Below are 14,525 nucleotides of genomic sequence, written 5' to 3' on the forward strand. Positions count from 1 at the left end.
TTTCTCCTTGAGTTCATAGAAATAAGCAGTACTATCGATATAACCAATATCGATATAACGAGACTTTACTGTATACATATATATATACTGTGTGCGTATATATATATATATATATATATATATATATATATATTTGTGTCTGTGTGTGTGTGTGCGTGTATATATATATATTTGTGTGTGTGTGTATATATATGTATATATGTGTATATATATATATGTATATATGTGTGTATATATATATGTGTATATATATGTATATATGTGGATCATCGATGGACCACTCCTGTACGACTGAGAGCTTACACAGACATGTATATATGTGTATATCTATATATATATATGTATATACAGTAAAGTCTCGTTATATCGATAATCAAGGGAGTCGGAAAAAATATCGATATAACCGGGACTATCGATATATCCGACCCTGTTTGCATGTAATTTTCTCCGTGCGTGCATAGAAATAGTATCGATATAACCGGGACTATCGATATATCCGATATCGATATAACGAGACTTTACTGTATATATGTAAGTGTATATGTATGTGTGTATATGTGTGTGTAAATGTATGTATGTGTTTATGTGGATATGTATGTATGTGTGTATAAGTACTATATGTAAAAGTATGTCTAAAGTACACATAAAGTATTCAGCAAGTGCATTTGAAAAGGGCCGTTTAGATGGCTTTGACGCCAACGGTTGAGTTTCTTTCCCGATCTCCATTTTCGTCGGGTCCCTCTGCGCCTCGTCGCTTTCGCCTGATTGTTATTCTCGCCTGCGTCCCAGCGGCCCCGCCAGCGCCCTCCCCGCGTCCATCATTCGCCACCCTACCTCGACTCTCTTGTCCTTGCATTTCCCACCTGTGTCTTCTCCATGCTAATATCACCCCACCCCTCCCCTTCCGTGCCCTCCGCTGCCGCACTCCGTCATTTGTCGTTAATCTTTTGTTGGGTTTCCGGCAGTGACTTTTTTTCCCTCATCAAGTTCCGTCCGCTGCCGATCGGGCTAGCCTTGGCTGTGTCACCCGTTTAATTAGTTGAGGCTTTTTGTTTCTTTGTTGAAGTGGTTGTAAGTGGCTCATAAGTTTCTGCTTGTCTACTGCTCTCTTTTGTGTTTCGGTCTACTTGCTATGAATGCCAGATGCTGAATTCACAGCCGACGATATGACGCTGTTAAAAAAGACGCCATCATTTGTTTTATTTTTATTTTTGCTGCCACTAGATTTTTTTGGGGCAATCATTATTTTGCATGAAGCGTTATTCTCAACAGTATACAGTGATACCTTGGCTTAGGAACTTAATTGGTTCCCAGACAGAGTGTTTAAGACGAAAAGTGTGTATCCCAAAAATTAATTTCCCATAGGAAACCATTAAAATGAGAATAATCCGTTCCATAATTTTCACATACATACATAATTTTCTACTTTCTAATTTTCTAAGCCTTAAAACTACACAAAATAGACCTTATTTTATCCATAATAAATGTGCTATAGTATTACAAATAAAGAAATAAACTGTACTATATAATAACGTTGTTTTATTTACCTTTGTGATGGTCGTTAATGACTTGAAGGAATGGAGTGGCCGGTTTCCTCAGCATTAAACACTTGATGAGCCTTCTTCTTTCACATAATTTTACCTATTTTATCTATTTGCTAGCTAGCTATTAGCTATATAGGTATCCATTATGTATGTCCTTGAGAGTTTTGAAAGGCGCTTATAAATACAATGTATTATTATTATTATTATTATTTGCTCTCAGCTAGCTATCTATTTGAGTTACTTCCAGGTTGAGTGAATGCTGGCATGTGTGGCTGCCGCTGCTCACCCACAGAAAAACTTATCCTGTGACTGTAAAGTGACCTTGAGAGTTTTGAAAGGCGCTTATAAATGAATTTATTATTATTATTATTATTATTATTATTATTATTATTATACAGTGCTGAAGCTGTGGCAAAGTGCTAACATGGACAAAAGGCAAATGCTGCCCCTACGTGGAAGGGAAAAACATTGCCAGACATCTGGCCAGCACTTTATCGGCACCCAAACAAGAAAAACCAAAACCTGAACAAATTCGGGAATGGCGCTCAACGTCGCACTTTTCAATTCCCGAATAAATTCGGGAATGGCAGTGAAAATCTTTTTAAAAATACGTCCACTGTAATGTAATTTTAAGAACATTTTATTGTACATAATTCATAAAAAAACATTGCATTTTTCATCAATCCGACTCAAGCTAGTAGCCCATCAGCTAACTGTCTTTTTATACATATTTTTTCAAATGACGTACTGATTCTTTTTAATGCCATGCGCATCATTTTTGTCATTCACGCCGAGTCGTCTGACATTTTTAAGTATATATAAGTATTTCCTGCCCTAAAAACTTTCATGAGAGTCTCTACAAACATGAACTATTCATTAGCGACTTAGTTATTACCCTGATGCGTCATTCACCAGCAAGGTGCCCAAGTAGCTATTCTTTATTAATTAATTCAGCGTGCAGCCCACCGATTGACCCGCTCGGACCAAGGGTGGCATCCATTAAAGCGGCGACATCCCTTATTATTAACACGCGCGGCGACTGATGGGCTTTAATGGTCGGTAAAAGCTATTGAGACACTTACTAGTGAGAAAACAGCCACATTCCAATTCGGCAAATGAGACGGCGCCATTTAAACCTGATAATTAAAGGCGAGGCTGTTCAAGCCCAAAGTCAAAAGTGAAGAGATGAAAGCGATCCATTGGGTTTTACCGCATTTCTCGCCGAGCGCCGATGATCAATGGTGGCGATTTTCCAGTTTGGGGTAGGGGCATGGCGAGATTGGCACACGAAAGATGATACCTCAGCTCACGAACTTAATTGGTTCCCAGAAAGTGTGTGAAAGGCGAAAAGTTCATCTGCCAAACATTTTTTTTCCATAGGAAACCATTCAAATGATAATAATCTGTTCCCAGGTTCCAATAAAACATATTTTTTCTCCTAAATCAGCCTTAAAACTACACAAAATATACCTTATTTTATGTATAATATGTATAATAAATTAAGAAACCATTAAAAATGAGAATAATCTGTTCCCAAGTCCCAATAAAACATAATTTTCTACTAAATAAGCCTTATAACTACACAAAATATACCTTATTTTATGTATAATAAATGTGCCATTTTATTGTAATTAAAGAAATAAACTGTACCGTCTAATAAAGTCGTTTTATTTACCTTTGTGATGGTCATTGATGTAGTTGCCTCTTGATGATAGCCGAGTGAAGTTGCCATGCTTTCTCGGCGATAATACCCTCACTCACACTGTCTCCTGCTAGGTGCTTTTCGTTAATCCAAATCAACAGTTTTTCAACCTCTTTTACTGCCTGAGAAGGTTGCTTAGACAACACAGAAACATCCTAAGCCACACACGCACCCTTAATAGCTTCCTTATTCTTAAGTAGCAATGGTCGATTTAGCATACTGGCCCTGGGACGCTAAGTCACACAAACGCACACTTGGTTCATGTTTTTCGATGATCTCCTTCTTTTGCTCGACCGTAATTTTCTTTAATGTCTTCTTAGGCTTAGCACTAGCCGGTGGTGGGGTCTTTTTCGGTCCCATAATAGCAAAAGTACTCCACTCGACAACAAGCCACGTCTGCACTCAAAGAAAGGTGGTGACGAACACTAGTCCCCCAGCCACTGTGGCGCTTTGTAGTTTGGTTCGTCTGCCGAAAATTAGTTTGTATGCCAAGATTATATTCTTGCGAATTTAATGTTCATAAAGCGAAAAGTTCGGGAGCTGAAGCGTTCGTAAGGTGATGTATCACTGTACCGGAGTGCAAGTGTAACACATTTATTTCCCGACTTTAAATTTACCATATTTTCCGTATGATAAGACGCACCTAAAATGCGCCTAAAATGCACGGAAATTGTTAAAGTGCGTTCACTTTAACTTTTCCATATGGAGATATTTTCCGTAAATGGCGGCTCCAACTCCTTTTGTAATGTTTTGGGCATTCACCCCTTATCCTCTTGTGGCGCCATCTTGAAGTAAAAAAACAATCTAGATAGCTAATGAATAGCTATAGAGATAGCTAGCTAGCTAGAAGGATGGCTATATAGCTAATGGATAGCTAGCTATCTAGATAGCTAGCTCGATAGCTGGCTGGCTATCTTGATAGCTATCTATTAGCTATCTCTTGGCGATCTATTGGCTAGCTAGCTAGCTATTTATCTATTTGAGTTACTTCCGGGTTGAGTGAATGCTGGCGCGTATGGCTACCGCTGCTCACCCGCAGAAAAAAACTTTTCCTGTGACTGTAAAGTGACCTTAAAGTTTTGAAATGCATGATCAGAAATATTAAACAACGAAGGACAGGATCTGTATGGAGAAAATCTACAAAAGTTTACTCACAAATAGTTTACATTACGACACCCTCACAAAATCCTCAAAACAAATAGCAATGCATTGCGCTGACCTCTTAACAGAGTATGCAACAACTTTAATTAACAATTTACAGATTCCACATCCGGCTCGTTCACGCTATTCGTTTGCGCTACAATTACACAAACAAAACAAGAATATACAAGCGCCGCCAACAGGACGCACGCTAGCATGCTGCAGGTTAAATGTGACCTGTTTCTTTGTGTGCCGCCACCGCCGCCGCCGCCGTTCTTTCTCGTTCCCGCAAATAGACGAGCCGTTTCCAAATGAGGAAAAAAAAAAAATGCAGAAAATGGAAATGCATTTTACCGGTTGTCACGGGTAAGGATTTAGCGGAACGCCGCTTCGGGTTTAGAGTGCAAACAAGACAGCGTGGTGAGAATGTGACGAACATGAAAGGAGGCTCGATGGAGAAGCCAATTATTCTTTGTTATGTATATAGTAATACCTTGGCTTACGAACTTTATTGTTTCTCAGACAGAGTGTGTAAGGCGAACAGTGTGTATCCCAAAAATTAATTTCCCATAGGAAACCATTAAAATGAGAATAATCCGTTCCAAGGTCCCCATAAAACATAATTTTCTATTTTCTAATTTTCTGAGCCTTAAAACTACACAAAATAGACCCTATTTCATGTATAATCAGAATAAAAAAACCTTTATTCATCTCACAATGGGGAAATTTGCAAATATAATAAATGTGCTATGGTACAGTAAAGTCTCGTTATATTGATATCGGTTATATCGATAGTACTGCTTATTACGATACTATTTCTATGAACGCAAGGAGAAAATTTACATGCCGCAGGATCGGATATATCGATAGTCCGGTTATATCGATATTTTTTCCCACTCCCGAGAATATCGATATAACGAGACTTTACTGTATTACAATTAAAGAAATATACTGTACGGTATAATAAAGTCATTTTATTCACCTTTGTGATGGTCGTTGATGGCTTGTTGGAAAGGAGTGGCCGGTTTCATCAGCATTAAACACTTGATGAGGAAAAAAAGCGCTAACATGGGGAAAAAAGAGAAATGCTGCTCCCTTGTGGAAATGAAAAAAAAACATGGCCAGCACTTCATCGGCACCCAAGCATGAGAAAACCAAAACCAGAACAAATTCGGGAATGGCGCTCTACGTCATATTTTCAATTCCCGAATAGATTCGTGAATGGCAGTGAATGAATTCAGGGCACACACCCAACGCACGAGTATAAGAGCATATTTTCACACTTTTCCACCATTTGTTTTTATCAAGTTTTTATATTTTTCTCTTTTGTAAAACACACAGAAGAAAGCAATTTTTACCTCATCCAATCTAATTACACTTTTGATGGCCTACCGTCCCTTTCAACTACTTGAAATTAAACGTCTGCTTCAATTGAATGTAAAGGGGTGGAAAAAAAGCCCTACCCCCCAAAAAAAAAAGCCACATATCTGCGATATTTCAAAGGAGCCAAGTAATTAAGGATAAAATATCAAGACACCCTATTGAAGAGTGATTATGCAGATCTTTTTTCTTAGTACTACATAGATTAGCTAATACCCTCTCTCGGAGATAGCGGTAAGACCATGAGGCAGGTAATTAGGAAAGCAGTCGAGCGTCGCAAAGGCTGCCGTCGACTCACTCTCAAAATTCGTCATTTCCCCTCCCCCCTGCCCAGGATAAAGACGTAAATCGTTCTTTCTGATTGCGTTTGATATATTGATGGAGAATAAGAAGTTATCATATTTAAAAGTTTCATGCTGTGATATGCTTAGTCAACATGTGTGACTCAAATACACAATTGAAGCACAGACAACCAGTTTGTTAAACTGTCATCTTCATCGAGGAGATCTGGCCTTGAACAGAATTTAGGACTCCTTTATCATCGGAGTAATTTAAGACTTGAAACTCCTTCACAGGAAGAGCTCATTAGCCAGGTTAGAAATTTATTTAAAAAGTTTTATCGCTTATAGCTCTTCGCGCTTAGAATGCCCAGGGGCGTGGTATTCAAATCAAGAAGACTGTTTTACCAATGTATCACTTAAATTTGCATATACTCTCAATAAACAGCTTGGCAGAGGGCTGCAGAATTCAGGCGTCTGTCATGAATGGCTGCGTCTCCTGGCGGCAGTAAAAGACAATCTTTCTGGGTTCGAGTCTCTGTCCACAGTGTCCGATTGAACATCTCTGACAGGTCTCCAGGTTCCTAGCCGTCCGGTTCCAAGCTAACGCAACACTGACCATAGGACACGGTAATTTATTTCTTCCTTGATTGTTTACACACATGTCAGAGTGAGTGATTATCAATTCGGAGCAGGGGGAAGGCCCCGAGGAATGCATCACCCAACCCGTTCCACTTTCACATATGTTGCACATATGAATGCACCGGCGGCGTGGAAAATTATAAGCTGACAGATATACACTTGACTAGCTGACATTCGAATGCTGCGTGCTGTCAGATCAAAATCAGGGTCACTGTCGGCACTATACAGTGATACCTCAGTTTACAAACCCCTTGGCTTACAAACTTTTCGGTTTACGAACGTTACATTTCTGAAAATTTTACCTTGGCGTACAAACTATTTTTCGGGATACACACAGAGCGCCACAATGAGTGTCGTTGGCGAATGAGCCCATTCTTTTAACAGGAAAATGGCAGCCCACTGTTTTTGTCCTCTATTCCCTGCCCCCAGTCTTCGGTTAGAGCCACGTGATTGGTCAAGAACGCAGCAGTGAGGGAGGGTGGTTTAAACATTAAAGAGACAGGCAGATGACAGTGAGTTTCAACTTTGATAGTCCAAAGGCAGAGCGTAGACTGCAAGGTTAAAATATCCCATCAATCAGGCTCCACAAATAACCCGCACAAGCCATCTGTACACTTGATGCAAAAAGCTATCAACCCAGCTAAACAGAACACAATTGATGAGGAACAAGGTACAATTATCGCAGAGAAAGCACCTACAAGGGACCATTCCTCAAGATGGTGAAAGAAGAAGGCTACGTTCCTCATCAAGTGTTTTATGCTGATGAAACTGGCCACTCCATTCCATCAAGCCATCAACAACCATCACAAAGGTAAATAAAAGAACTTTATTATACAGTACAGTTCATTTCTTTAATTATAATACCATAGCACATTTATAATACATAAAATAAGGTATATTTTGTGTAGTTTTAAGGCTTAGAAAATTGTTTTATGTTGACCTGGGAACGGATTATTCTCATTTTAATGGTTTCCTATGGGACATTAATTTTTGGAATACACAATTGTCACCTTACACACTCTGGTCTGGGAACCAATTAAGTACAGAAGCCAAGGTATCACTGTATATGAAATTCATCTTAAAAAAAGATGTCTGCCTTGATCCAAAATGGCTGACTTTCTGTTCTATTATATGGTATGAGTCCGACAAACTTATGTGTTTTATTTTATATTACACGTCCACACAATTTCGTGGAGATCATAACAATTAGTGTCAGGGTGGGGGGGGGGGGGGCACTAAATTAGATGCATAGCGTACTTAAAAAGCGGTGAGTTTGGCACCACTCACCGCCTGGAGCTTGTGCTTTATGAAAAGAAAACTGCCGTGTTGTAAGTGCAAATTCAAGAGCGGTAACCAATTGATCACCGTAACGACGGCTCTTAAAACTTATTGATGGATATTAGTTTCTCGTTTTCGACTCCAGGAAAGGAAACATGATGGGAAACCGGTGTCCTAGTAAGTTGCTGGTTTGGTTAGCCATTTTCTATTCTCCTTTCTAATTGCTGCTATCATTGCGCCCGCGAATAAGCATGTCACTCCTAGGCCTTCAGTAGTGCTACACTGAATCACTCCACAGCTGTGAGTGTGGTGTGATTTACTACACGTCCACTAGAGGGTGACGTTAGCCAGGAAATAGCTTGTGACTTAAGTACCGTACCGTACATTGCAGGAGTTTCTGAAAAATTACAAAGAGTCCTTTGGCAACATAAAATTCCTACTTATTTCAAACCGATAAACACGTTAAGGCAAAAATTAGTGCATCCAAAAGATAGGCTACCAAATGAAAAACAAAGTAATGTAGTTTATTCCATACATTGTAAGAATGAAAATTGTAAAGAGCAGTACATTGGGGAGACTCAACAAATTCTCAAAAAAAGACTTTATCAACATCGCAGGGATAATACTAGTGGACCTCAATCGGCAGTACATTTGCACCTAAAAGCTACTAACCACTCATTTGACGACAATGAGGTTAAAATCTTAGCGAAAGAACATAGATGGTTTGAAAGGGGGGTAAAAGAGGCGATTCTTATAAAACAACAAAATCCTTCATTAAACCGGTCTGGTGGTGTGAGGTTCAATTTGGATCGTTCATACAATAGCCTGCTCAGGCAAAACAGGTTAGGCAACTTTCGCAATGCTGATGAGGGTCGTTATGCTGATGAGGTGATACCGGGGGAGTGGGGGTAATAGGCCAATCGTTAGTCAGGAATGTAGGAACAATCAGTGGGGCCACAGGGGGGTCCCGCGCCTCCCCCAACCTGAGAGTAGACCTATCATAGCTGTGTCCGGCGCCACCAGGTCTGGACATTAGGGATATATAAATGGGGCCGATACGACCAGTCAGACTTTAGTTCGCTGACGAAGCCTCTTGGATAGGAGGCGAAACGTCCGAAACCTTCACTTTTGTACAGATGACGGCTGAAGAAACCTTCTCATCGATGGACCACTCCTGTACGACTGAGAGCTTACACAGACTTGTGACTTAAAGGACAACCGAGTGTCCTTAATTTGTAAAATCACTTCAAATGACTTCTACTGAGCGTATTTTACAAAGATTCCACCGCGTATAGCTATATTTTGCGTTTTAAGACTTGCGCTGAATATCCAGGAAGTCTTGTTTTCGAGTTGGTGACGATTCCTGACGTGACGTCACGTCTGGAACGCAACACAAAAATGTATTTGCTTATGCAGCTCGCTACAGATACCGTGTGCTACCTCTGGCCAGTATGTGCTTATTGATAGCGGCTAGTAATACATGATTGGCTAGTGACTAGCCAATCACGTGACTAGTTTGCGAAAACTGACGTTTCCAGCGCCATCGAGCAGGCCTTGGATGGCCAACTCGAAATCTGATTGGTTAAAGCAACAGTTTCATCAATACTTATTTTAAGCTGCAAGGCCTGCAGAACTGATTGTGAAGGCATCCAGGTAGATTTCTGACCCCAGTAACAAATGATAGCTGGAATTTGATTGGTTAAACGCTTAAATAAGAAAACACACTTGGAAGCAGCGCAACAGTGGAAAAACAAACAACAAAGCTGAAAGACAATTTGGAATTACAGTAAAGTCTTGTTATATCGATATCGGTTATATTGATAGTACCGCTTATTACGATACTATTTCTATGACTGCAAGGAGAAAATTACATGCGTGCAGGGTCGGATATATCGATAGTCCCGGTTATATCGATATTTTTCGGACTCCCGAGAATATCGATATAACCAGACTTTACTGTATTTAATAAGAATTTATGGACGAAATATAATTCACATTAGTCTGTGATTCTGATATTTTGATGCAAGCACAGAAGGCCTTGCAGGCCCTGGCGCCCCACCACTGGCAACGACAAGGATACACACTCATTTTTTTTGGGGGGCTTAAGTCACCATAACTAAGCATCGGGCAAAAAATAACAAATAAAATCCTTTTTGACGACTGCTAAAGCGAATCCGCATCCTTCCTGATCTTCAGTTTCCTGTTTCGCCTCGCCGCTGCCGGCATGTTTTTTGGGTCGAGGCGCGCAAAGCACCTCGTCTCCTTCGGGTTACGACACGCATTCGCCAACGCTGTTCCAAAATTAGAAACTGAATGTCACAAAACATTCCTTGAATGAGCTGCTCTTGACACTCTACATTTTTTTAAAACTCTAATGAAAGGTAATACGCAGAGCAGGAACAAAGCTTACACCTCTGCATTGTGAGGCCATACCTTTCAACCCGAGGCGGTTTGTAATCTTAGAAATTGAGTGATACCTTGGCTTACGAACTTAATTGGTTCCCAGACAGAGTATGTAAGGCGAAAAGTGTGCATCCCAAGAATTAATTTCCCATAGGAAACCATTAAAATGAGAATAATCCGTTCCCAGGTCCACATAAAACATAATTTTCTAAACCTTAAAACTACACAAAATATACCTTATTTTAGAATATTTTATGATTATTTTATGAATGTGCTATGGTATTATAATTAAATAAATAAACTGTACTGTATAATAAAGTGGTTTTATTTACCTTTGTGATGGTCGTTGATGGCTTGATGGAATGGAGTGTCCGGTTTCATCAGCATTAAACACTTGATGAGGAACGTAACCTTCTTTCGCCTTTCACGATCCCCTGTAGGTGCTTTCTGTGCGATAATTTTATCTAGTTCCTCATCAATTGCGTCCTGTTTAGCTGGGTTGATAGCTTTTTGCATCAAGTGTACAGATGGCTTGTGCGGGTTGTTTGTGGAGCCTGATTGATGGAATATTTTAACCTTGCAGTCTACACTCTGCCTTTGAACTATCAAATTTGAAACACTCACTGTTGTGTGCCTGTCTCTTTAATGTTTAAACCACTTCCCCCTCACTGCTGCATTCTTGACCAATCACGTGGCTTTAACCGAAGAATGGAGGCGGGGAATGGAAGACAAAAAAAAAAGTCGGCAGCCATTTTCTTTTTGGAGAACGGCTTCACTCTTTCTCTGTAAACCCCTCACCCCTCACTGCTGCGTTCTTGACCAATCACGTGGCTTTAACCGACGACTGGGGGCGGGGAATAGAAGATCAAAACAAACCGGCTGCCATTTTGTTGTGAGAAGAACAGACTCGCTCGCGAACGACACGTCTCCCATTGTGGCAGCTCTGTGTGTATCCCGAAAAATAGTTTGCATGCCACGGTGAAATTTTCATCAATTTAACGTTCGTAAACTTAAACGTTTGTAAGCCAAGGGGTTCGTAAACCGAGGTATCACTGTACTTTCACCGGGTACGTGCGAGGGGCTGCTATACTTAGCTTAGCAAATGATCCACAATGGATTTTCCTTCTGGTCTTGATTCATAAGTCAACCATGCCATCACCCTCCCATCTACCCCCGCTCCGCCTCCCCCTTTCGGTTTTCTCCATTTTTATGTTCGCTCCCTCTCCCGGGTTGACCATTTTCCACGACTCTGTCTTCTTCTCGCTCACTTTCCTTTTGAAGTGCAAAAGAAGGAGAGATATAAAAACTTTTCCCTCTCCCATGGCGCATCTCCCCGATTCCATCAATGTCGGCCCGTGATTCATTTCCCAGCGTCACGTCTGTGATTGTTCATTCTTCGCGGCAGGCTAATTGTCGCCCGTTCGGTACAAAGCACTGTCGTGCAATTAACGGGCGCCGGCAAGCCTCAATTGAAAGTATTGATTAGGTCGAACGGGTTCGGCCAATTCAATATGGCCGACACGTAGAAAAGAATGAGTCGTAATTCCATCGTTGCGGTTGTTGTCGTTGTTGTGAATTGTTTAGCACACATGCTGCCAGTGATGGATGCTGTTCATTATTGAAAGATTGGAATGGAGATCAAGCCAAATTGCAGTATAGCGCAGGTGTCAAAGTCAAGGCCCGCGGGCCAAATCCGGCCCGCCACATCATTTTTTTCGGCCCGCGAAAGCAAATCAAACTTGTTAAATTCCATGATGATTGCAAAAATCTGGGCCAAAATTTCATATTTTTGGATGTCAACCACAATAAAAGTCATTATTCTTGACTTCAGATTTGAAAACGAGTTATTCATTAATTTGCTGTGTGCTCTATCTGTAATATTTGAAGGGATTTAAACATTCTAATGGCTTCCCCAAATTCATAACGGCCCTCGAGAGGAAACCATAACTACAATGTGGCCCGCGGCAAAAAATGACTTTGACACCCCTGCAGTATAGGGACGTCATCTATGACTTACGATCAGATCGACTTACGACCACCCGTACTTATGACCACGACCTCCATTTTCAAATGCCTGGCACCGCAACGCGCTAGCAGGCCGGCAACGTGTACGACAGTATTGGCTAGTAAGTCAGCATCTCACTCTCGCACAGCAATCGACCGTGTGAGGGCACCAGAGGGGGGAGTTTGCGAGACATTTAGCCTCTGAGTTTTGATTCAACATTTTGAATGGATTTCAACTTACGACCATTTTGACTTACACCGTTTAAAATTGCATTTTCTGTGTCGTTCTCTCTCGTTTCTATTCATCATTGTATTTTATTTATCTCATTCTATTTGTGATTGTATTTTATATATTATAGTACCTATGCTTGTCTGTGACTGTAAAGTGTCCTTGAGAGCTTTGAAAGGCGCTTAGAATGTATTGTATTATATTATTGTTATTCATCCATTTTCAACAACGCTTATCCTTTCAACACCGGCCTGCTGTACAAAAAAAATCTTGTGAGCTGTCAGTCAGCTCCTTTTTTTTTTCCTCAACGGGCTTGCAACAAATCTATCGCTAAACAGCGCATCGGCTATTGAACAAAGCTTTTGCGGTGCTTGTCACTCTATCGATCTCCACCGTAAATAGAACCAAGCGGCATTATGACCCAACATCGTACGCGTTGCAAAGAGGACAAAAATGCTTGAGTGCTTCCTGGTGCTTTTTTTTTTCTTTTTATGGAGAACAATAATCCCAAATATTGACGTATTACATTGTTGGGCTTCATGCAGCGATTTGGACTTAACCAGCGCTTCTGTCACTCTGGCTTTCTCACGCACAAAACACACCAGCTGAGAGAAAGCGGGAGAGATGGAGAGAAAGAGAGAGAAAAAGGGGAGGGAAGCGTTCCAGCACGGTGCGTGCCAGACAGCCCCCGTTGTATTGCAAATACGTGAGCCACAGATGGAAATAGATCTTTTAGCCCCAGATCCAAATGTGTCGCTTTGGTTCAAATGCGTTAGCATGACCTTTACAAAGTTAACTCAAAACAACTTTTTTGGGCAAACCAAAAGTCCTCATCATGTTTTTTTTGGTTGTTTGGAATATCTACATGAAAAAAATTATTTGTGAATTGAAAAGCATGATGTGAAGCGGCATTTGATAATTATTTTGGGTTTTGGTGCCGATAAAGCGCTGGTCAGACCTCTGGCAATGTTTTTTTTCCCCCTTCCACGAGGGGGCAGCATTTGCCTTTTATCTATGTGAGCAAGCTGTAACAAAGCGCTATAAAAATCAATATGTATGTATTTATTGTATTTTGGACAGCCACCCCCATTTCAAGCTCAGATAACTCCAGACCCATATAACTTAGGAATTAACTCTTTTTCTGAAGGAGGAGAGTCTAAGGTTTCTCATGCTGTATTGAATGTTTATTATGTAGTCTTAAAACTTTGTTACAGCTTCAGCTGTTGTTAAAGCCCTATAGATATCAACATGTATGCATTTATTGTATTTTGGACAGCCACCCCCATTTCAAGCTCAGATAACTCCAGACACATATAACTTAGGAATTAACTCTTTTTTTCTGAAGGAAGAGAGTCGAAGGTTTCTAATGCTGAAACTAATACCATTGATCGGTCCCATGTGAAATTAGAGAATAATTCCGCAACTGACATTTTAACACTTTCACTGCCATTGCCGAATTTTGGTGCCGATAGAATGCTGGTCAGACCTCTGGCAATGTTTTTCCCACCCACGAGGCGGCAGCATTTGCCTTTTGTCCATGTTAGCGCCTTGTTACAGCTATTGTTAAACAACTATATAAAGCAATATGTATTTATTGTATTGTATTTTGTTCAGCTGCCCCATTTCACGGTCAGATAACTACAGATACATATAACTTTGGAATTGACTCATTTTTTCTGGTTTTCGGATGAAAGAAGAGAGTCCAAAGTTTCTTACGTTCAATAAAATGTTTATGTAGTCCAAAAACTCAATTCAGGTAACATCCGACTTACGACCAGCTCGACTTACGACCACCCATATTTACGACCATGAACTCCAGACCCTATTTTTAAAATTTAAATTCTATCCCCTGCACCGCAACGCGCTAGCAGGCAGGCAACGTGTATGACAATTTTGGACAGCCAGCCAGCATCTCACTCTCGCAC

At 40.5% G+C, this 14,525-nt stretch overlaps 1 protein-coding gene across 1 annotated transcript in view; it reads left to right on the forward strand.

The window, feature by feature from the left end:
• The window catches only part of LOC148889666 (protocadherin-15-like), a 239,531-nt gene that overhangs the window by 26,671 nt on the left and 198,335 nt on the right, over positions 1 to 14,525 (forward strand). The gene's annotated exons all lie outside the window — the stretch shown is intronic.

This window comes from Hippocampus bargibanti, linkage group LG13, assembly GCF_051943395.1.
Source record: "Hippocampus bargibanti isolate YZ-2025 linkage group LG13, ASM5194339v1, whole genome shotgun sequence".
NCBI classification, from domain to species: Eukaryota; Metazoa; Chordata; class Actinopteri; order Syngnathiformes; family Syngnathidae; genus Hippocampus; species Hippocampus bargibanti.